Here is a 22,505-nt window from a genome sequence, read left to right as displayed (position 1 = left end):
GACCCCATAAATAAGTCAGGATTTTATGCCAATGAAACATTTGGACAGCTGCACACTTTCAATGTATTCCTATTGAAATGTCCTTTTATTTATTCTGATTGTGTCAAGGAGAAAGTTTCAATTAGGCACGATGATTTTAACAAGGCTGTTCAAAACCTGTTGATCTCCTTTTAAAGAAAGGAAGTACACCTAGTAAACGGCAGTCAGACAGGACAGGAGGGTGAAAAGTGATATTCTGGTAAACACCAGGAAGTGATTTTGTTATGCTTTCCGAGCTAAATTATTACCCTGGGTCTTTAGGGAAGGCTGTCTGAATAAATACCTGAGTTATAGAAATTATAAAGTTTTAGAGCTAGAAGAGATCTTAGAACTAATGTGTTCAAGTTTCCTGCATTTTATGGATTAATAAATTGAAGTACAGAATACTTGGATAATTTATAAAAAAAATAATTCAATAATTTTCTAACAGGACTGTGTCTAGAAACTAGAAGATTCAACTCACCATTCTTTCCATAATACTACAGTACGTGCAAATGAGCAAACTTGAACTATGAAATAGATACTGTATTTTCTCTGGCTGGAATATTGTGTAGCACTTATGGAAATGGACTTTTTCCCATAGCCCATGCTTAATCCTCTCTGACTCACTTGCTCACTCAGATGAACCAGCAGCAGTAATTTGGAGATAGATACAGTTTCTTACTCGCTTCTTCTCTGAGCTAAGTCACCTCCATAAGTCATGCCACAGGAAGTAATACTTCTTTCATGTTTTAGCTCATGCACATCTGAATGGGCTTTTCTTTTAGAGGATCCAAACACGTTCTCCCCCCTTGGGTAATACAATTGCTGTTTTACAGGGCAGATGCTATTTGTCCATGATGGATTCAAAGTAGTGTATTTTCTGTTTATATTGACATCTATCTGTGTTTCATATCCCAACTTAAGAGAATCCCACCTGTTTTGCATCAATAATAATAATAATAATAATAATAAAGAGTATTCCTCTTCTTCTGGGCCAAGGAAATACAGGAATAAAGGAATTGCTCGTGGGTCTGTTCCCTGACTACCATAATAAACTGAGTATCACAAGGAAGCCAGTCCTGATCTCTTTGCTAGTAGAACTCTTGCCTTCTATATGTAAAAAAAATGAAACATAATAAAAAGGGTGTGTCAGCCTTACACTTTTCCTCCTCCTTGTGATTGGTGTAACCATATGACTATATCCATCTCGTGTGTGGAGAAGCATGTGCTATGTCATTCTGGATGCAAGCACTTCAGAGACTATATGGTGTCTTTCTATGTGTTTTTTTTATCATGTCCACTGAAGAGACCGCGGTTCCAGATGGTGAGGCCAAGGTGTGATGGAAACCTCTATGCCGGGATCTCCGTAAGGATGACCTCTGCAAACTTCACATGAGCACAAAGTGAAGTTTCGGGGTTTGGAGGTTCTTTGTTTTATACATTATTTAGCTCATCCTAATTAATAGGATTTGGTCAGAGTAGTCTATCTTTAGCCAGGATGTTTTAAATATTTAAAGTTGAAAGAGTAAAGTTGGTCATTTATTCATGTAGTCACTCATGATATCTAATTCCAAGCATTTTGCTAATCCTGGAAACTCCCAATTTTGCCCTGTACGTGACCTGTAATACTTCAAAATCAGGTAGAAAACAAGCACAAGTATAACAGAGAGATAGATGGAAAAATGAGGCATGTACTTAGCACTCTGGCTTAACCAAAAAAATATTATGTTTTGAAAAGTTATCATGGCTTTGTGGTAAATTTGTGGTGACTAAAGGGCTGAACACAAATCCCCCTCTTGGGCAAAAGCAGCCCGGAGGACAAACCATAGAGAGAAAATAGCATGCACAGAAGCACAGTGTAAGAAAGCAACACACTTTAGCAAAATAATCTGGAATGGCCAAAATGAATGCCCATCTTACACAGGAAGGGCCCTGATCACGGACTCGTGTGCCATCCCATGGGTTTTGTTCTGGTGTTGTACGTTCGTATAGTTAAGTACTCTTCACCTTGAACTCCAGCCGTGGCATGGTGCATAGATACCTGAGGTTCTGTAATATGATGAATTCTGACTGTGTTTCTACTTAATGTGTACAGTCCCCTGTGAGGAAGGTGAACAGTATCCTACATGACTGAATCTTGGCAATGAATTAGCTTTAATTTAATACACAAAAGGGTGATTCAGTTATTGAAGACCAAATGAATACTCAGGATTTTTTATTTCTTTTTTTTTTCTTTTTTCTTTTTATCCTCACCCGAGGATATTTTTCCATTTTTCGTACAGATAGAGTGGGAAGGAGACAGAGAGAGAAACATCAATGTGAAGGGACACATCGAGTGGTTGCCACCCGCACGACCAACCAGGGCCGGGGACAAACTGCAACCGAAGTACGTGCCCTTAGCGGGAACCGAACCCGGGTCTTTCCGGACCGCAGGCCGACGCTCTAACCGCTGAGCCAAATTGGCCAGGGCAGGATTTTTTATTTCTTTGTTTCATTAAAAAAACAAACAGATCAACTTACACACACACACACACACACACACACACACACACACACACAGTTCTGTAACTTGTAGATCACTGAGAAATGAGAGAGCATTCTGATCTGAGGTCAGCAGATGAACTATACCTTTTAAAAAGAGTATCACCCTCGAGGGACCTGTAGAAATTTTCTCCTTCCTTTTATCTATTCAAAGAAGAAATTTATTTATTTAAAAAAATTAAGACAGCCCTGGCCGGTTTGGCTCAGCGGTTAAAGCGTCGGCCTGCGGTCCTGAGAGACCCGGGTTCGGTTCCCGCTAAGGGCACGTACCTCAGTTGCAATTTGTCCCCGGCTCTGGTCAGTCGTGCGGGTGGCAGCCACTCGATATGTCCCTTTCACATCGATGTTTCTCTCTCTCTCTCTCTGTTCCTCTCTCTCCCTCCCACTCTACCTGAACAACAACAACAAAAAATTAAGACAGGAAAGTTCAAATGAAAACATGAGGAAAATGCATGGTCTCCATACTCCACCTGTCAGGAGTAACTGTCACTAACAATTGGGGCCCTCGTTCCAGACAGGAGGCCATGTGTACATAACTGGAAGGGTAGGAGTGGGATGCTTCAGGGAGAAATGTGTTTTGCATGCAAAACCTATGAATATGAAATTCTGTTGTTGGCTATTGCATATTATTTTCCTGTAAGTGATAGGATTTTATGGGACATTACTAAATAGAAAAACCCAGTGATTGTCCTGGAGGCAAGAGAGCTCAATGTAACCCAGGGTCCATTCTACAATTTTAAAAACTGTGTGTTTGTAGAATTAGCTCTTCACTCAGGACCCCAAAGCTGATGGAGACCAGCATAGAACCAGTGCCTGGTCTAATGTAGTGTTGTACATGCCCAGGCTGACTGGTGCAGACCTCTGTCGTCAAACACGTGGGTTTGAGATTTAGTATATAGAGAATTTATTTCTGAAAAGCACAAGAAACATTTGTCTATGAAAATCAAGTCTCTCTGAAAAGGATTTTAAACCCTTAGAAGCTGAGATACCATATCCTTGTCATGTATTTTTCTCTAGAAACATAATCTGCAAGTACTGAATACAGTAAAAAACATCTGGATTGCCTGAGCAGACCACTATTTACTTGATTAAACAACATAATTGATAGACTTGTCTGATTTTTATATTATGTAACTTATTTAGGGTGTAATCATTTTATTGCATTCCAATAAATGTTGTTACAAAGTCCCCAGCTTACTGCTGTCTTCATGAAAACCAGTAGTTTCCAACTCTCCTCAGAGATCAGGAGATATGAGTGCAGTGTATAGAATATGAGAAAAATTAAAAAGTGGTGATTTTTAAAAAGGTGAGGAATGCCCTGGATATGTCTTGGCCACCAGAAAGCTCAGAGATGGTTGATTTTATACATACAACTACTATTACAAAAAGATGGTCTCTCCAGAGCATTATAGCACCTGAGAAATAAAACCCAGTGTTTAGGGATATATATATATTTCTAATTGACAACAATTTTCTAATAACCAATAGCTTATTGTCATGACTTAAATCTGCTAAATTGTATGTGGCTCGAAGAAGACAGCCAATTGAATTAAACTGTTACATGAAGATGTCATGGAAGCTATTGCTTTCTATTTTAATACAAAACTAATATTCACTTAGATTCAAAAAAATTTTGATACTTCATATTTGAAAGGCTTTCAGAGGAAGCAGAAGAGCAAAAGGGCCAGCAGGAAATGCCGGGTGAATGCCAGCTCACCACGGCGGGTTCTATGCAATCCCCATCGGCGTCTTTATTGGAAAGGACAGGGAGAGGGGCTGCCAACCAAATGCTACATTGATTTGGCATATGCCATCTTCCCTTAAGCAAATAATTCTGAATATTTTACATGGCTATCCACTAATAGGAATAAGACACTCTATCATATATTTTATCATTTAGTACAAAAAAATGAAAGCTTCTTGAAATGAATTCACTGCTTCCAGCATCTTTTACAGCCAACAATCTCATAAAAATTTACTTTTCTAATGCAACTGAGTAAATATGTCTGGTGAGAAATATTTTATCTGATAGGTACCTCAAGGACAAAGTTTATTTCCAAGGTGGGAGGGACATAAACGGTCAAAGAAATCTGGCTGTAACAAAATACACATTCTAGGGAAACAGTTAAAATACAGCAACAGCCAAGGGAATATCCAGAATACAATAAATTATGTTGATAAATAGAAAACATGACAAGAGTCTTAATGGATTGGTTTATTTGAAGGGTAAATACCCAGAGCTTCTGTTCTGCGTCTCTTCGTTTTTGTGCTGGAATATAAGTAGTAACAGTTATGGGGCGAATCGCAGAGGAAAGTAAAACCTACAGCATTGTACCTGTGAAATGTATGAAGGCATATAAATTTCACAGTAAAAATTCAAGGAGTGTGCACTCTGAGATGAAAAATGATAAATTTAACCTCAAGGTTTGATGGACTTCAAAATGATAGTATGAGAAAAGAGAAACCCATAACAGACTGGAAGCAGAGCCCTAGCCAACCTAGAGCCAAGTCCCTCATCCTGGCAGCTGGGGACTGATTCGCAGGCTCGCTGGAGAGCAGCTCATGTGTGGGCTGGCCACTCCCTGCAGGGTGGGCTCAGGTCCAGGTTCACTCAAGCCAAATTTCCCACGCAAAATAGTCTTTGAGGTCACAAAAATTATACTCCTGCACTAAGAAGGCATTTGAATGAGCATTCAGGATAAAGCAAGGCAATGGAGAACAATAACAGACACCCTTTTGAACGACTGTGTTCCTCTCAGTTTCCCCTGTACTGCTTTAGAGTGTTCTGTACACATTCTCAAAGACTTCTCACTGCAACACTAGGGAATCCAACTCAGTGGGGGCATCTGCAACAGCATCAACGACAACAAAAAATAATGAATGGATTATGATGCTGACTGTGATGACAATGATGATGAAAAAAATTAGTATATCAGTCAAAATTTTACAATTTAATGGAACTTTTGACATCCAAGGCAGATTTTAAATCATATTTTCATAACAGTTGTATTTGGGAGGTAATCTCCAAATCAATTATTCTGGAAAAAAAAATCAACTTACCGGAAGCAGAGGTCATCTGAGACTATGAAGCACCCAGTGGATTTTGCTATCTCTTATGTCAAAATGGTTTTATTGGCGGAGTTAAAATGACTGAGATTTATTCATTGAAACAATTTATTATGAATTTGGTATATGTCAGACACTGCGCTATTGTATTAACATGTAGGAATGAATAAGAAATAGTTCATCTCATCAGATACAGTCAGGAGATAGTAATGTACATGTATGGACTAGAATGCAACATTAATTGTGATAGATGAGGTGTAAGTTCCAGAGGTGATGCAGAGGACAGTGATTCCTCTCTTGGGAGTGGAAGAAGAATCAAACATTTTCTGGAGTTGTGATTACTTGAAAATGGTGTTTAACGTTCTAGAATCTTTATAAGGAGTGGATGTCGATGAATTTGATAACTCCTTGAAGTTTAGTGAATGTTACAACTCAGTGCAATAAACAGGTAGTGTGTCCCCACTTATGCCAGATGCTACCAATGCCAACCAGTGCACACCCTCATGAACGTTATATGGAAGAAGATGTGAACATATAAGGCCAAGGTTCCAACACAACAAGGCAACACTGTGCTGGAGAGGGACTGTGTGCTGAGCAGCTTAGCAAGGTTAGTCTCTGCACTCCTTGACCTCAGAGAGAAGGCAGCATGGGGTTCAGAGGTAGTTCTAAGAAGATGACCTCTGAGCTTGGTACTTATTATTTAGTAGGATTTAGCCAGGAAAAAATATGAGGTAAGAAGGAAATGAAGAGAGGAGGGGATAGTGGTTGTAAAGGAAACACTCCAGTTAGAAGAAACACCATGAGAATAGAAAAGCAACCTGCCATGAGAGTCTAGGGAAACAGTAGCTCTACATATAGCTGGGGCTGGTCCAATTAAAGGCTTGGTAAGGCCTCAGGGTTTCAAATAAATCACAATTGCTATTATATGGACATTGGTTTGAAAAGAAAAATATTCAAAGCTCTGGAGAAGACAGAAGGCTCTTTTAGGGAGACAGGTGAGGACTAATATGGAGCTCGGTAGGGCAAAAGTAGAGGGTTAAGGAATAGGTTTAAAAAACAATTTAGCCCTGCCAGAGAGGCTCAGTTAGTTGAATGTCATCCTGTCCTGTGCACCAAAATATTGCAGGTTCCAGGGGACATATGTAGGTTGCAGGTTCGATCCTTGGTTGGACGTGTACAGAAGACAATCTATGTTTCTCTCATCTCTCTCTAAGCATGTCCTCAAGAGAGAATTTTTTTTTTTAATTTTAAAAATTAGTTTCTACCAAGAAAGCGTGATTCTAAAGGTGTTGTTCCTCTCCTCCGTTTCCAACTAGATTAAATAGATAGAAAGACAAATGATAGATAGCTGATGATGATGATAATAGATAGATAGATGATAGATAGATGGTCGATAGATGATTGATGATAGATACAGATATAGATATTATATATAGATAGATATATACATGTAGGTACCTAGGTTTCTTCTTATTTTTATTTTTTTCCTTTATTGATTTTAGAGAGAGAAAAAATGAGAAGAAGAGAGATATAGAAGCATTGATGAGAGAGAACATCAATTGGCCACCTCTTGCATGTCCCCACTGGGGATTGGGTCTACAACCTGAACATGTGTACTGACTAGGAATGAAACTGGCCACCTCTTGGTGCATGGGTCAATGCTCAACTACTGAGCCACACCAGCCGTACAATGCCTAAGTTTATCTACATCTTATTATCTGTTATCTATATAGAGATATAGATCTATCTACCCACCTTCAAACTTTATCTACCCATCTATTTACCTATCATTCATATCTATCTATCATCTATCATCTATCTATCTATCTATCTATCTATCTATCTATCTATCTATCTATCTATCATCTATCATCTATCTATCATCTGTCTATCATCTATCTTCATCATTATCTATCTATCTATCTATCTATCTATCTATCTATCATCTATCTATCTATCTATTTATCTATCTATCTATCATCATCTATCATCTATCCATCCACTATTTATTGACCATCTATCTTTGATTTACAGCTTTGCTTTATTGCTTCTCAAACAAAAATACAATTCTAACAGGTATTGCGATTAGTTTTAAGCCCTGGAGAATAAGACTTAAGGTTTACAATTCCTTGATGACTTGATGATATGAGGTAGTCCTAGTTTCAGAAGCTTTGGTAGATTCTGTCTTAGTTATTTAAATATTTCTCCTTTCTCCTTTTTAAAGTTTGTTTATTTGTTTTTCTGGAAAGTCATGAAATGTGGGAAGGCCATTGATAAGTTTAGGGAGAAATTTTTTTTTCTTTTTTTTTTATATTTTTAAATTACAGTTGACATGCAATATTACATTAGTTTAAGGTGTATAACCACATGATCAGATATTTTTGAACTTGTAAAGTGATCACCCAATAAATCTAGTACCCATCTGACACCATATATAGTTATTACAATATTATTGATTATGTTCCCTACGCTGTATTTTACATACACAACTATTCCGTAACAGATTTGTACTGTTTTTCTCAATCCCTTCTTCTTTTTCACATATTCTCCCAATCCTATTTTTATCTTTTCAAGAAGCATATGTAATTTCTACTGATTCCTTGCTTTCAATTCCATTGATTTCTGCTTATTTTTATTTCCTTTGTTCTTCTGCTTGCTATAGGTTTAATTTGCTCTTCTTTTTTAGTTTTCTAATGTGAAAGTTTAATTTTTATTTTATACTTTTATTTTTAACATGTGCATTTAATGCCACAAATCTCCATCTAAGCACTGTTTTAGAAGTATACCACAATTTCAGTAGATATATTTTATTTTAATTTAGTTCAAAATGTTGTTTAAATTTCTCCTGAGATTCTTCTTTGACAAATGAGTTATTTAACGTATATCTAATTTCCAAATAGTTGGGAATTTTCCAGCTATCTTCCTGTTATTAATTTCTTAAAAAATTTTTTCTTTATTGATTTTAGAGAGAGAAGAGAGAGAAATATCGATGAGAGAGAACATTGACTGGCCGCCTTCTGTATGCCCCCCACTGGGGATCTGACCCACAACCTGGGTATGTGCCCTGACCAGGAATCGAACCAATTACCTCTCGGTGCAAGGGTTGACACTCAACCTCTGAGCCACACTGACCAGGCAATTAATATCTTGTTTAATTCCACTGTGGTCTGAGGATACATTTTGTATATGTCCTTTTTTGTTGTTTTTGCATTTGTTAAGGCATGTTTTATATCCCAGAATATGGTCTGTCTTCATGAATGTCCATGCAAACTTGAAAATAATGTGTGTTCTGGTGGTTTTGGGTGGAGTGTTCTAAATATGTCAATTAATTTAGCTGATTGATAACTTTGTTGAGGTCATCAAAATCCTTTTACTGATTTTCTGCTTGTTTAACCTGTCAGTTAAGAGAGATGTATTGGAGACTCCAACTATAATAGTGGATTTATTTATTTCTCATTTTAGTTTCATCAGTTTTTGCCTAATGGATTTTGATACTGCATTATGAAGTACATATACATTTAGGGTTTTATGGCCTTTAGAGAATTAACTTATTTATTTATCATTACATAATCCCTCTCTTTACTCCTTAAAACATTTTTGTACTGATACAGACTTCTTTTGATTAATATTAACGTGGTATCTTTGTCTTTTTTTTTACTTGTACCTTATCTGAGTCTTTATATTTACAGTAGTCAATTTCTTATATGCAGCATATAGTTAATTTTGTTTTTTACATACTGATAATTTGTCTTTTAATTGGTACCTTTAGACACTGTCATTTAAACTTATATAGTTGGACTAATATGTACTACCTTTTAAACCATTTTTATGTGTTGCATTGGTTCCTCTGAAATTGTTGATAGTTATATTCAAGGCTTAACATTCAGTATATCAATTTTTCCCTGATGGGAATGGGACCATTTCTTCCTGTATCATATGCTTTTATAATTTGTGCTTTGCAAATCTGTCTCTTCTTTTCACCTGGGAGCTTCGTGGTGGTAAGGAGCTTGAACTCTTCAGTACCAGAGACGCTTGGCTGAGTGCCGGTCACCAGATTTTTAATAAGCATTTGTTAAATGAAAGATGAATATAAGAAAAATCAATACTAAGGGATAGTGTGAGGAAAGTAACAAAATATAAACAAAAGATGAAAATCAACTTTAATCACAATAATAATAACTTTTTAAAAATAAAATACTATATACTCCGTACTTTAATGTGACATGACATACGTTACCATTTAATTATCATTAAAACATTTATAATAATATGTAGTTGAGAAATATGTTTGGCCATTATTAAGCAAATTGTTTAAGAGCCAACAAACAAGTAACTTCTGTTGCCAGATCCTGCTCTACGATCGTAAGCCCTGCAGTGATCAAAATGTGTTCCCACCAAAGACCTCACCCAGAGGCTGAACTGCTGCTCGTGAGGCTGTGATTCACCAAATGGCTACTTTGAGGCTCAGTATTAGTTCATTAGCTTAAATGTTCAGATTTTGTAAAAAAGAAACCATCAGAAAAAATGTGCTTCATTTACTAACAAAGGATTTTTTTTGTCAAGACAATTCATCTCCAATTTATTAGTAGTTTTCTTTAGGCCTCGTTACTTTCTTTCTTCACTAGAAACATGCTTCACCCTCGAGGGTGGACAGAATGCCCCCGGATATTTCACTGGACGTGAAACTCACATTTCGGAATGTCTTTAGAAAAAAACTAGAAATATTATGTCTGGTAAAAAAATATTTGCTCAGATGGCCGAGTAACATATTTGGTTCTACAGGGGATGAACCGCAGACAGAAAGAGGACACACAGCAACAAAAAAAGGTGCCTTCGATAAACGGCTTCGTTCACTTTGCCCTGAATGTGACCAGAAGAGCGAAGAAGTACTGCTTGGCTGCTCTAATCTTGAGATTGCGTCTATAATAAAAGGTTGAAAAAAATCATTGTGCTCAATGTAAAAGTCTTGGAGCTAAACAATAACCCATAATTGTTTGTTGTTGCATTTTTTAGACACATGATAGTCTTATCTGTGAATGAGAAAAATTGTACTTTTAGATGATTGTGAGGATGAAATGAGGTGACACGGGGAAACTACCGAACACGACGAGTGGCACCCTACGGCGCTCCAGGGGGCCAGTGTGTTTCCTTCTCAATGTTGGGGTAAAGCCCATGACATTAATGCTGAAATAGCCATATTCCCAATCTCCATTCAAATGCACTCTCTTTTGGGGTAATTATCATGTGTTCTGTAATGTTGTGGAAACAGCCTCTAAGGGGACCCTCAGCAATCCCAACTCCTGGCATTGATGTCCTTGCTCTGTCCCTGCCCCTTGAATATGGCCTATACCTGGTAACTGTCATCTAATGTATGAAACATGGTAAAAATGGGGCGAACTCACTTTTAGTTTTAGGTTATGAAAGACTGTGACTTTTATATTGCTTGTCCTTTGCAGTCTCCCGCTGGTTTACTGAAAGCAAGCCAGTTGCCATAATGTGAACTGCCCCACTGTGAGGCCTACATGGCAATGAATTGAGGTAGGCCTTCAGTCAAGAGCCAGTTAAGAACTGAGGCTCTCCACCAATCATTTACCAAAACAAGAATACTTTCAAGAACCAAGTAAAAAGCTCGGAGACAATCTCCCTTGGAATGACTTTGAGATAAGTGTAACTCCAGACAACAATTTAATGGTAGCCTTGTGAAAGACCCAGAATCAAACACACTCAGCTAGGCTGTTCCCAGATTCCTGACAGACAAAATCTATAAGATAATACATACTTATTGTTTTAAGCCACTATATTTTGGGGTAATTTGTTCCATAGCAAGACATAACTAATGCAATTCTTCTTAGCATCATAGGTGTGCAAAAGAGAATAAAGATAATAAGAAATAAGCAAATATATCTGAATGAAAACTATGGCCTAAAATATCACTAAAGCACATTTCTAGGCGCTTGCATTTGTATTTCTAGTATTTAGTTTGTTGAAATACACTCAGGCCATGATATTGATGGGCAACAGTGCTCCTTGAAGAAGCAAAGTCGTGTGCAATTATAACAGATAGAAACAATGAACTTATATTTTGAAGTTTGGTATCTAAATTTATATTCTTCTTATGTATTCATTTTCTTTCAAATCATTGTTATTGTTTTTCCTTTGTTTAAAATTTTGTTTGATGTTTTCATTAATTAATTAACGCTTTTATTGAAGAATAATTGGCATATGGAGAAAAAAATGGGAGCAGAGTGAATGGAAGCTACACAGACCATCTCCCGGGACCAAACTGAAATTACAACTAAAATAAAGACAACTCATCAGGAAAAAGCAACAGAAAAACAGCTTGGAAGACCACATAACCAGGGGCACTGAATCAATACCAGTAGGCTTGCAGAGACGCGAGACGGGGGCTGGGAGCCCATGGTCGGCAGCAGCCTTAGCTAGGAGCAGTGGCCCTGGGTGTGGCCTTGGCTGTGAGCAGTGGCCTTAGCTGAGAGCCCAGTGGCCTTGGCTGTGAGCAGCAGCCTTAGCTGGGAGCGGCATCCTTGGGTTAAACTCCGAAGCGGCTCCAAAGCATAGAACCGGGACAGGAGCTGTAATAGCCACAGCTACTCACCTTGGGCTCTGGCAGAGGGAGGGAAGACTGGGCTGGAACTATGTGGGGACACTCGGGATCTGGAGGGCTCTCAGAGCTTTTGCTGAGATGTGGCCACAAAGGACAATGGCTCCTTCCAAGGGCTCTGGGGAGAGGCGGTGGCCTGGTAGCCATTGAAAAGCAAATTAAAGCCCATTAACAACCAGCATCTACCCCAACCTCTGAAAATCCCATTACTCTGAGCACCCTAGGAAGTTTTTCATCAACTCAGAGGCCAAGGCTCTTCAGGTAATCACTACTGATAGCCTCCAGGCAAAAAGCTAGAGGATAACTGTACCACCCTGGGTTAGCAACTCTAACCAGGAAAGTAAGACTTGACAGTGGTGTTTAATGTGCGTACTCCCTGGCTCATCTAAACCCAGGAGAACACCAACACCCACAGGGAGAGTTTGGCAGGCTCCAGGCCCACTGTGATACCCAAAATGGTGAAACACAGAAACAGAAGCCAAAAGAAAGAACAAGAGACCTCCACTGAAGATGAGATAAATAAGGTGAAGTTTAGAAAGTTAACAGAATGAGAATTCAGAGCCATGATCTTGAGAAAGCTCAACAGCATATATAAGGACATGAGCATCAGAAGTAAATATATAGAAATGTTGAAAATCAACCAGTTGCAAATGAAAAACCAGCAAGAAGAAATGAAGAATGACATATCAGAAATGAAAAACACATTGGAAAGTCTAAATAGCAGAGTAGAGGAAGCTGAGGACCAGATCAGTGAATTAGAAGATAGGGTAGAAAAAAATCACAACCAATCAGAAAACCAAAAGGAAAAAATAATTTAAAAAATGGAAAACAGCTTAAGAGAACTGTGGGACAACTGGAAACATAATAACATTCGCATCATAGGAGTCTCCAAAGAGGAAGAAAATGAACAAGGTTTAGAGAATATATTTGAAGAAATAGTGACAGAAAACTTCCCTAATTTGGTGAAGAAAGAAGGCATTCAAGTTCAAGAAGCACAGAGAGCACCAAGTAAGAAGAACCCAAACAGGCCCACACCAAGACACACAGTATTCAAAGTGCCAAAAATTAAAGACAAAAAGAGAATCCTAAAAGCAGCAAGAGAGAAGCAACAGGTTACCTACAAAGGAAACCCCATAAGGCTCTCAGCTGACTTCTCAACAGAAACACTACAGGCCAGAAGGGAATGGCATGAAGTAATCAAGGTTATGAAAAACAAGCATCTGAATCCAAGACTACTCTACCCAGCAAGCCAATCATTCAAAATAGAAGGTCAAATAAAGAGCTTTCCAGACCAAAAAAAAAGGCTAAGGGAATACATTAGTACCAAACCAGCACTGCAAGAAATGCTAAAAGGACAGCTGTAAATAGAAAGAGAAAAAAATAAATAAATAAAACCACACTAAACAAAAATGGCAATAAATAAATACATATCAATAATCACCTTAAATGTAAATGGCTTGGATGCTGCCATAAAAAGACACAGAGTAGCTGATTGAATAAGAAAACATGACTCATCTATACATTGTTTACAAGAGACCCACCTCACAATAAAAGACTCACATAGGTTGAAAGTGAAGGGATGGAAAAAAAATCTTCCAAGCAAAAAGAAAGGAAACAAAAAGCTGGGGTAGAAATACTCATATCTGATAAAATAGATTTCAAAATGAAGACCATAACTAGAGACAAAGAAGGTCACTACATGATATTGAAAGGATCTACCAACAGGAAGATATAACCTTGATAAACATATATGCACCCGATATAGGAGCTCCAAAATAAATTACAAAACTTCTGGAGGACTTCAAAGGAGAAATGAAAAGCAATACAATCATAGCAGGGGCTTCAACACCCCGCTCACATCACTGGATAGATCCTCTAGACAAAAAATTAGCAAGGAAAGACTCTAAATGAAGCACTAGACCAAATAGATTTACTAGATATCTACAGAGAATTATACACCAAAACTACAGAATTTGCATTCTTCTCAAGTGCACATGGAACATGCTCAAAGATAGATCACATGTTAGGACACAAACCTAGTCTCTACAAGTTCAAGAAGATTGAAATCATATCAAGCATCTTCTCAGATCACAATGGCATGAAACTAGAAATCAACTGCAACATGAACATGCAAAGACATTTGAACACATGGAGGCTAAATAGCATGTTATAAACAATAAATGGGTTACCAAGGAGATCAAGGAAGAAATTAAAAACTTCCTGGAAACAAATTAAAATGAAGACACAACACAAAATCTGTGGGATGCAGTCTGAGAGGGAACTTCATAGCACTACAGGCCTACTTCAAGAAACAAGAAAAATCTCCAATAGACTATTTAACCTCGCAACTTAAAGAACTAGAATGCTAACAAAAAGAAAACCTCAGAGCAAGTAGATGAAAGAAAATAGTAAAGATCAGAGCAGAAATAAATGACATAGAGTCCAAAAAAAAAAAAAATTTAAAGAATCAATGAAACAAAGAGCTGGTTTTTCAAAAAGATAAACAAGATTTATGGACCCTTAGCTAGACTCACCAAGAAACAAAGAGAGAGAACCCAAATACACAAAATCAGAAATGAAAGAGGAGAAGTAACAACTAACACCACAGAAATACAAAAGATCGTTAACAACTACTATGAACAATTTTATGGCAACAATTTGACAATCTAAGCAAAATGGCCAAATTTCTAGTAACACATAGTCTCCCAAAACTGGACAGGGAAGAGATAGAAAATTTGAACAGAAAAATAACAACAGAAGAAATTGAAGATGTAATCAAGACTCTCCCAACAAACAAAAGCCCAGGCCTGGATGGCTTCATGGGGGAGTTTTAGGGAACATTCAAAGAAGAACTAAAACCCATTCTCCTCAAACTATTTCAAAAAATTCAAGAGGAAGGAATACTTCAAAACTTGTTTATGAAGCCAGCATAATTCTAATATCAAAACCAGAAAAATACACTACAAAGAAAGAAAACTACAGGCCAATACCCCTGATGAACATAGATGCCAACATCCTGAACAAAATACTAGCAAATCGGATCCAGCAATACACCAAAAAATTTTTCACCATGACAAAGTGGGATTCATCCTAGGGATGCAAGGCTGGTACAATATTTGCAAATCAATAAACGTGATACACCGCATAAATAAAATGAAGAATTAAAACCACATGATCATATTAATAGATGCTGAAAAGCCTTCGACAAAATCCAGCATCCATTTCTGATAAAAATGCTCAGCAATGTAGGAATAGAGGGATCATATCTCAACATAATAAAGGCCAAATATAAAAGACCTACAGCCAACATCATACTCAATGGGTAAAAAATGAAAGCATTTCTTTAAGAACAGGAACAAGACAAGGGTGCCCACTTTCGCCACTGTTATTTAACATAGTACTAGAAGTCTTAGCCACAGCAATCAGACAGAAAGAAAAAATTAAAGGGATCCAAATTGGAAAGGAGGAAGTGAAACTGTCATTATTCGAAGATGACATGATACTATACGTAGAAAACCCTACAGACTCCATAAAAAATTTACTAGCCTTAATAAATAAATTTGACAAAGTAGCAGGATACAAAATTAACGTCAAGAAATCGATGGCATTCTTTTACACCAATGATGAACTCACAGAAAGAGAAACTAAGAAAACATTCCCATTTACCAATGTGGCAAAAAAATTAAGATACCTAGGAATAAACTTAACCAAATAAATAAAAGACCTATTCGCAGAAAACTACATGACATTGAAAAAAGAAATAGAGGAAGATATAAAAAAGTGGAACCACATACCCTGTTCATGGATTGGAAGAATTAACATCATTATAATGTCCATACTACCCAAAGCAATCTATAGATTCAATGACATCCCCATCAAAATAACAATGACATATTTTACATATTTAGAACAAATACTTCAAAAGTTCATATGGAACCAAAAAAGACCTCGAATAGCCACAACAACCTTGAAAAAGAAGAACAAAATTGGAGGGATCACATCACCAGATTTCAGGTTATTCTACAAAGCCACTGTATCAAAACAGCCTGGTACTGCCATAAGAACAGACATATAGAGCAGTGGAACAGAACAGAGAACCCAGAATTGGACCCAGGGCAATATGCTAAATAAATATTTGACAAAGGTGGCAAGAGCATACAGTGGAGTAAGGACAGCCTCTTTAATAAATGGTGTTGGGAAAATTGGACAGCTACATGCCAAAAAAAAAAAAAAAATGAAACTAGACCATCAAATTACACCCTACACAAGAATAAACTCAAAATGGATAAAAGACTTCAATGTGACTCATGAATCCATAAAAATCCTAGAAGAAACTGTAGGCAACAAAATTTCAGACATCATATCAGCAGAATTTTCACTGATACATCCCTTAAGGCAACAGAAACAAAGGAGAAAATGAACACATGGGACTACATCAAACTCAAAAGCTGCTACACTGCAAAAGATACAATCATCAAAATGGAAAGGCAACTCACTGTATGGGAGAGCATGATTGCCAATGATATATCAGATAAGGGGTTAATTTCCAATATATAGAGAATGCTCATACAACTCCACAAAAGGAAGTCAAAGAACCCAAATAAAATATGGGCACAGAAACTAAATAGACACCTCTCCAAACAGGACATACAAGTGGCTAAGAGACATATATAGAAATGCTCAACATCACTAATCATCAGAGAGATGAAAATTAAAACAACAATGAGGTATCACCTCACACCTGTTAGAATGGCCGCCATCAACAAATCATCAAACAACAAGTGTTGGCGAGGGTGTGGAGAAAAGGGGACTCTAGTACACTGCTGGTGGGAATGCAGACTGTGCATCCACTATGAAAAACAATATGGTGTTACCTCAAAAATTAAAAATTGAACTTCCATTTGACCCAGAGACCCCACTTCTAGGAATATAACCTAAGAAGCCTGAAACACCAATCAGAAAGAATATATGTACCTCCATGTTTGTAGCAGCACTATTTACAATAGCTAAGATATGGAAACAGCCCAAATGTCCATCAGTAGACAAATGGATAAAAAAGCAGTCGTACATATACACAATGGGGTACTATGCAGCTGTAAGAAAGAAAGATCTCTTATCCTTTGAGACGACATGGAGGGACCTGGAAAGTATTATCCTAAGTGAAAGAAGGCAAACAGAGAAAGACAAGTATCATGTGATCTCACTTATTTGTGGAATATAATGAACATAACAGTCTGAGGAATGGGATAGTCTCAGAGATGTGGAAGTGGGGTACAGACTGACAATCCCCAGAAGAGGCAGTGGTGGGAGAGAGATAAACCACAGAACTTATATGCATGTGTGCATGAACAATGGACATGGACAACAAAGCTGGGGACAGGGTGGGGAGGAAGGGGGCGGGGGGAATCAGTGGAAAAAGAAACATCTGTAACAAAAATAAATTAATTTAAAAAAAAAGAATAAGTGACATATAAAAAACTACATATTTAATGCACACAACTTGAAGAGTTTAGGAATAAGTATACAGGCATGAAACCATCAATGCATTCAAGGTCATAAACACATCCATCAGCTCCCAGGGTTTCCCCCCAACCCCTTTATTCTCGCACACATGTGTGTGCTTCGTAAGAACACTTAACAGAAAGTAAACTCTCTTAGCAAATTTTATTTTATTTATTTATTAATTTTAGAGAGACAAGAAGGTAGAGAGAGCAAGAGATCAAAACATGAATGAGAGAGAACATAGATTGGTCACCTCCTGCCTGCCCCGTACTAGGTATAGGGCCCACAACCTGGGCATGTGCCCTGACCAGGAATCAAACCATCACCCTCTTGGCGCAGGGTCAGTGCTCAACCAGTGAGCCACACTGGCCGGGCAGCTCTCTTGGCAAATTTTAAATATTAGCTATAGTTACTAGGATCTCCAAATCATGCCTTCTTCTGTTTGTTTTCAAACTTGTAATTAAAATGTATAATCCTACATATAATATCATATCAAATCATCAAAACAACTTTTGACAAAACAATATATTTTTATTCAACCTACATAGGCAAATTATTTTGTTGTGCATGTGCCTGAGTATGTATGTGTCTGTGCGTGCCTGTGCTGGCTTAGTCCAGTAGTGGTTTATTATAGCTCTAAATGACAAGCTCATTCCTCTGTTTCTGGATGGTTATATTTGAAATCATTATTTCTGCTTGGATTTAAGAGAAAAATATTATGAGATTAATATAAAATCCTATTTTATACTATTATGTAATATACTAATCCTAGTAGTATTACTTTCAGTTGGTTCATGGATTACCTTTGTCACGTAAAATATATATTAACTATGTTAAGACACTATTAACCTATACAATAATTGAATATATTTATTATGAAATATAAGAAGACTGGGGAAATTCACAGATAATTAAACAGTTAACAAACAAGAGAAAAATTGGCACAGTGGCTACATCTTTATTTTTAGACATGATAAAATAGTTGTGCTGAAGAAGTATTTTTATATCATTCTATTGATTATTTCCTGCTTTTCCTTATAGTTATTCCACTTACGTGTCCACATTTAAACAGTAGAATTTAGTTTTATGTATTTCTTAACCTTATGTAAATGTTGCATGTAATTACTTGTGTCTTGCTTTTTGTTATATTGGTAAGACTCATCCATGTTCTTATAAGTAGCTTTGGTTCTTTCTTTTTCTATTGCTTATATATTTTATTTTATGTATATAATACAATTTATTCTTTCTGTTCCTAAAATATGTCCATAGAACTTTACTCAAGGTCTGGACACTATGTTCTCATGAACACTTTTGTGTATATGTCCTCATGTGCAGGCTCATATATTTTTTTAAACTTATCTAGCATATTACATAGTTGGATGATAGGACATATGTATATCTAATTTAACTATATAATTCCAAATGCTCATCAGTAATGGTCAAGCAAATGTAAAGTGAAGGGGGATTTTTGTTACCAAATATCTTACAAACTATTTTATGTTATTTTTGTTTATAAAATATATTTTTAAATCTGTGTATAGTGCTATTCCTTTGTAATTTAAATTTTTCCTTCTGTAATTATTAATTTGGTTGAACACTTTTTTATATGGTTATTGTCCATATTAATGGCGGAGTCATAGAAGGAGTTTTCCCTTTAGCAAATGTCTATTGGAGCAATTTTATGTTTTTGTTCATGTAGCTCTTTCTCTATACATTTTTTATATCATATTCAAATTTTAAAAATGTTTTATCAAGCAAATTCTGACTTTTATTATAGTATAATTTACCAAAGTTGTCCTTTCAGCTAGGAATTAACTTTGCTAAGAGTATTCTTCTCCATTCTAAGACCATGTAGATGTTCCTCTGCACTGTTTTCTAAAATACAACCTTTTCTTTTTAAATATATTTATGTATTATTTCTTTATTGTTGACACTATTACAGATGTCCCCCAGCCTCCCCTTTACCCACCTCCATCCAGCTCTCAAACCCTCTTCTTCTGGCCATCACTATTTGTCATTAATACATCATATAACAGGTTAATTTAGAAAATATATAAAGAACTTATACCACTCAATACCAGGAAGACAAACAATTCAATTAAAAATTGGGCAGAGCACCTGAATAGAAATTTCTCCAAAGAGGACATGCAGATGGCCAACAGACATATAAGAAAGTGCTCAAGGTTACTAATCATCAGAGAGATGCAGATTATAACCACAATGAGATTCAACCTCACACTGTCAGAATGGCCACCATCAATAAAACAATCAAGTGCTAGTCATGAAATCTTTTCATTTTATTCTTTTTAAAGAATATGTCTATATTTTGTACACTTATTTTATTTTTAGTTTTGTTTTTTTTTTATCACCATTCATCCCCCCATATCCTCTTTGACCCTCTACCACTTCTTGTAATCATCACCACACTTTTGTCCCTGTTCATGAGTTCTTTCTGTTTTTTTTTTTTTTCTTTTTTTTCTTTTTTGCTCAATCCCTCCACCTTTCCCAATAACTCCCCAGCCCAACAGAGGTGTCTGCTTGCTCTCTCTCAGTCTGTCTTGATTTTGCTTATTAGTTCAGTTTCTTCATTAAATTCCACATATGAGTGAAATCAATGTCTTTCTTTGACTGGCTAATTTTACTTAGCATGATGTTCTCCAGATCCACCCCTGCTGTCACAAAGGGTAAAATTTTCTACATTTTTACAGCCTAGTAGTATTCTGTTGTGTAAATGTACTGTAGCTGTTTTATCCACTCCTCTACTGATGGACAGGTGGTCTGCTTCCAAATCTTGGCTATTGTAATAATATTGCAATGAATTTAGGGGTGCATATATTCTTGCAAATTAGTGTTTTGGTTTTCTTCAAATAAATTCCCAGAAGTGGAATTACTGGATCATAAGGAAGTTCCTTTTTTTTAATTTTTTAGGTAACTCCATACTGCTTTCCATAGTGGCTGCACCAGTCTTCATTCCTACCAGCAGTGTACGAACTTTCCCTTTTCTCCACATCCTCGCCAATATTTGTTTGTTGATTTATTTATGCTAGCCATTCTGAAAGGTGTGAGGTGATATATCATATGTCTATTTTGATACTCTAAATTTATGTGTAAAATGTAAAATTTTCTTTATAGACACGTACACCCACATCAATAAAAAATCCTTATTTTCTTTTCAGAAATTCATGAAATTTATAAATTAGCTGCCTTCTATTTAATAATAATTTATGTAATCTACCAACAATTTGTATCTCTTATTTATTTAGGTGATATTTAATATTTGCTATTCACTACCTTTCATGGTCCTATAAATAGTATTGCTATTTTTTTTTTTTTTATCCTCACCCGAGGACATTTTCCCATTTTTTTGTTCAGGTAGAGTGGGAGGGAGAGAGAGGAACAGAGAGAGAGAGAAACATCGATGTGAAAGGAACACATCGAGTGGCTGCCACCCGCACAACCGACCAGGGCCGGGGACAAACTGCAACCGAGGTACGCGCCCTTAGCGGGAACCGAACCCGGGTCTCTCAGGACCGCAGATCGACGCTCTAACCGCTGAGCCAAACTGGCCAGGGCAGTATTGCTATTTTTAATGAGACATATTACTTGGTTCTAGAAAATTTTACGCTATTATAAGTCACACACAACATTTTATTATCTAACTTATAAAGGCTTGTTATAGCAATAACATTTATTTTTACACTTTAATTTTTATTCACCAAACCTGTTAAACTGTGATTAATTATAACAATGTGACTGTTATTTCTTTGGACTTACTCTGCACTCCAAATAACTTTATCTGCAAATAAAAAGAGTTTTTAAATTTTTTTTCTCTTTTTAAAAAATTTGTCTTTATTGTTGAAAGTATTACAGATGTCCCTTCATTTTCCCTCCCTCTTCCCCACTCCCTCATTATAGCCTTCATCACACTGTTGCCTGTGTCTACCGATTATGCATATATGCATAATCGTTCTTTGATTTATCTCTTTCCTCCCCCGCAACCTACTCCTCTGAGGTTTGTCAGTCTATTCCCTACTTCCATGTCTCTGAATCTATTCTGTTTCTCAGCTTATTTTGTTCATTATATTCCATCAATAAGTGAGATAATGTGACACGTGTCTTTCTCTGACTGACTTATTTTGTTTAGCATAATTACAAGATTTTATTTTTTACAAAAAATTTTCTTTCCAGCACATGTCTTTCCTCCTATTTTAAACACACACACATGCACACATGCGTACACAGACACACACACACACAAAGTTTCTTCTATTGGGTATTCCAATTATTCCTGTTTTTGGTTTTTCTGTTAATATAATTATTAACCAATGTCACCCCAATAAATTTACTAAAAAAAATAAAGAGAACATACACTTATAAAAAATCAATAAAAATAGTTTACATTCCAAAATGGCGATAGAGTGAGTGGAAGCTACACAGACCATCTCCCAGGACCAAACGGAATTACAACTAAAATAAAGACAAATTGTCAGGAAAAAGCAACATAAAAGCAGCTTGCAAAGACCATATAACCAGGTACACTAAATCGATCCTGGTAGGATTACAGAAGCATGAGAGGGGGGCTGGGAGCCCACTGATAGCAGCCAGCAGCAGTCTTAGCTGTGAACAGCACTCTCAGGGTTAAAATCCCAAGCCCACTCCACAGGACAGAGCAGTAAATTAGCTACAGCCACTCACCTTGGGCTCCGGCAGAGGGAGGGTTGACAGTACTGGAACTGTGTGGGGAAACTCAGGATTT

This window comes from Molossus molossus, unplaced genomic scaffold, assembly GCF_014108415.1.
Source record: "Molossus molossus isolate mMolMol1 unplaced genomic scaffold, mMolMol1.p scaffold_m16_p_11, whole genome shotgun sequence".
Lineage (NCBI taxonomy): Eukaryota > Metazoa > Chordata > Mammalia > Chiroptera > Molossidae > Molossus > Molossus molossus.
This window is presented reverse-complemented; position numbering follows the sequence as displayed.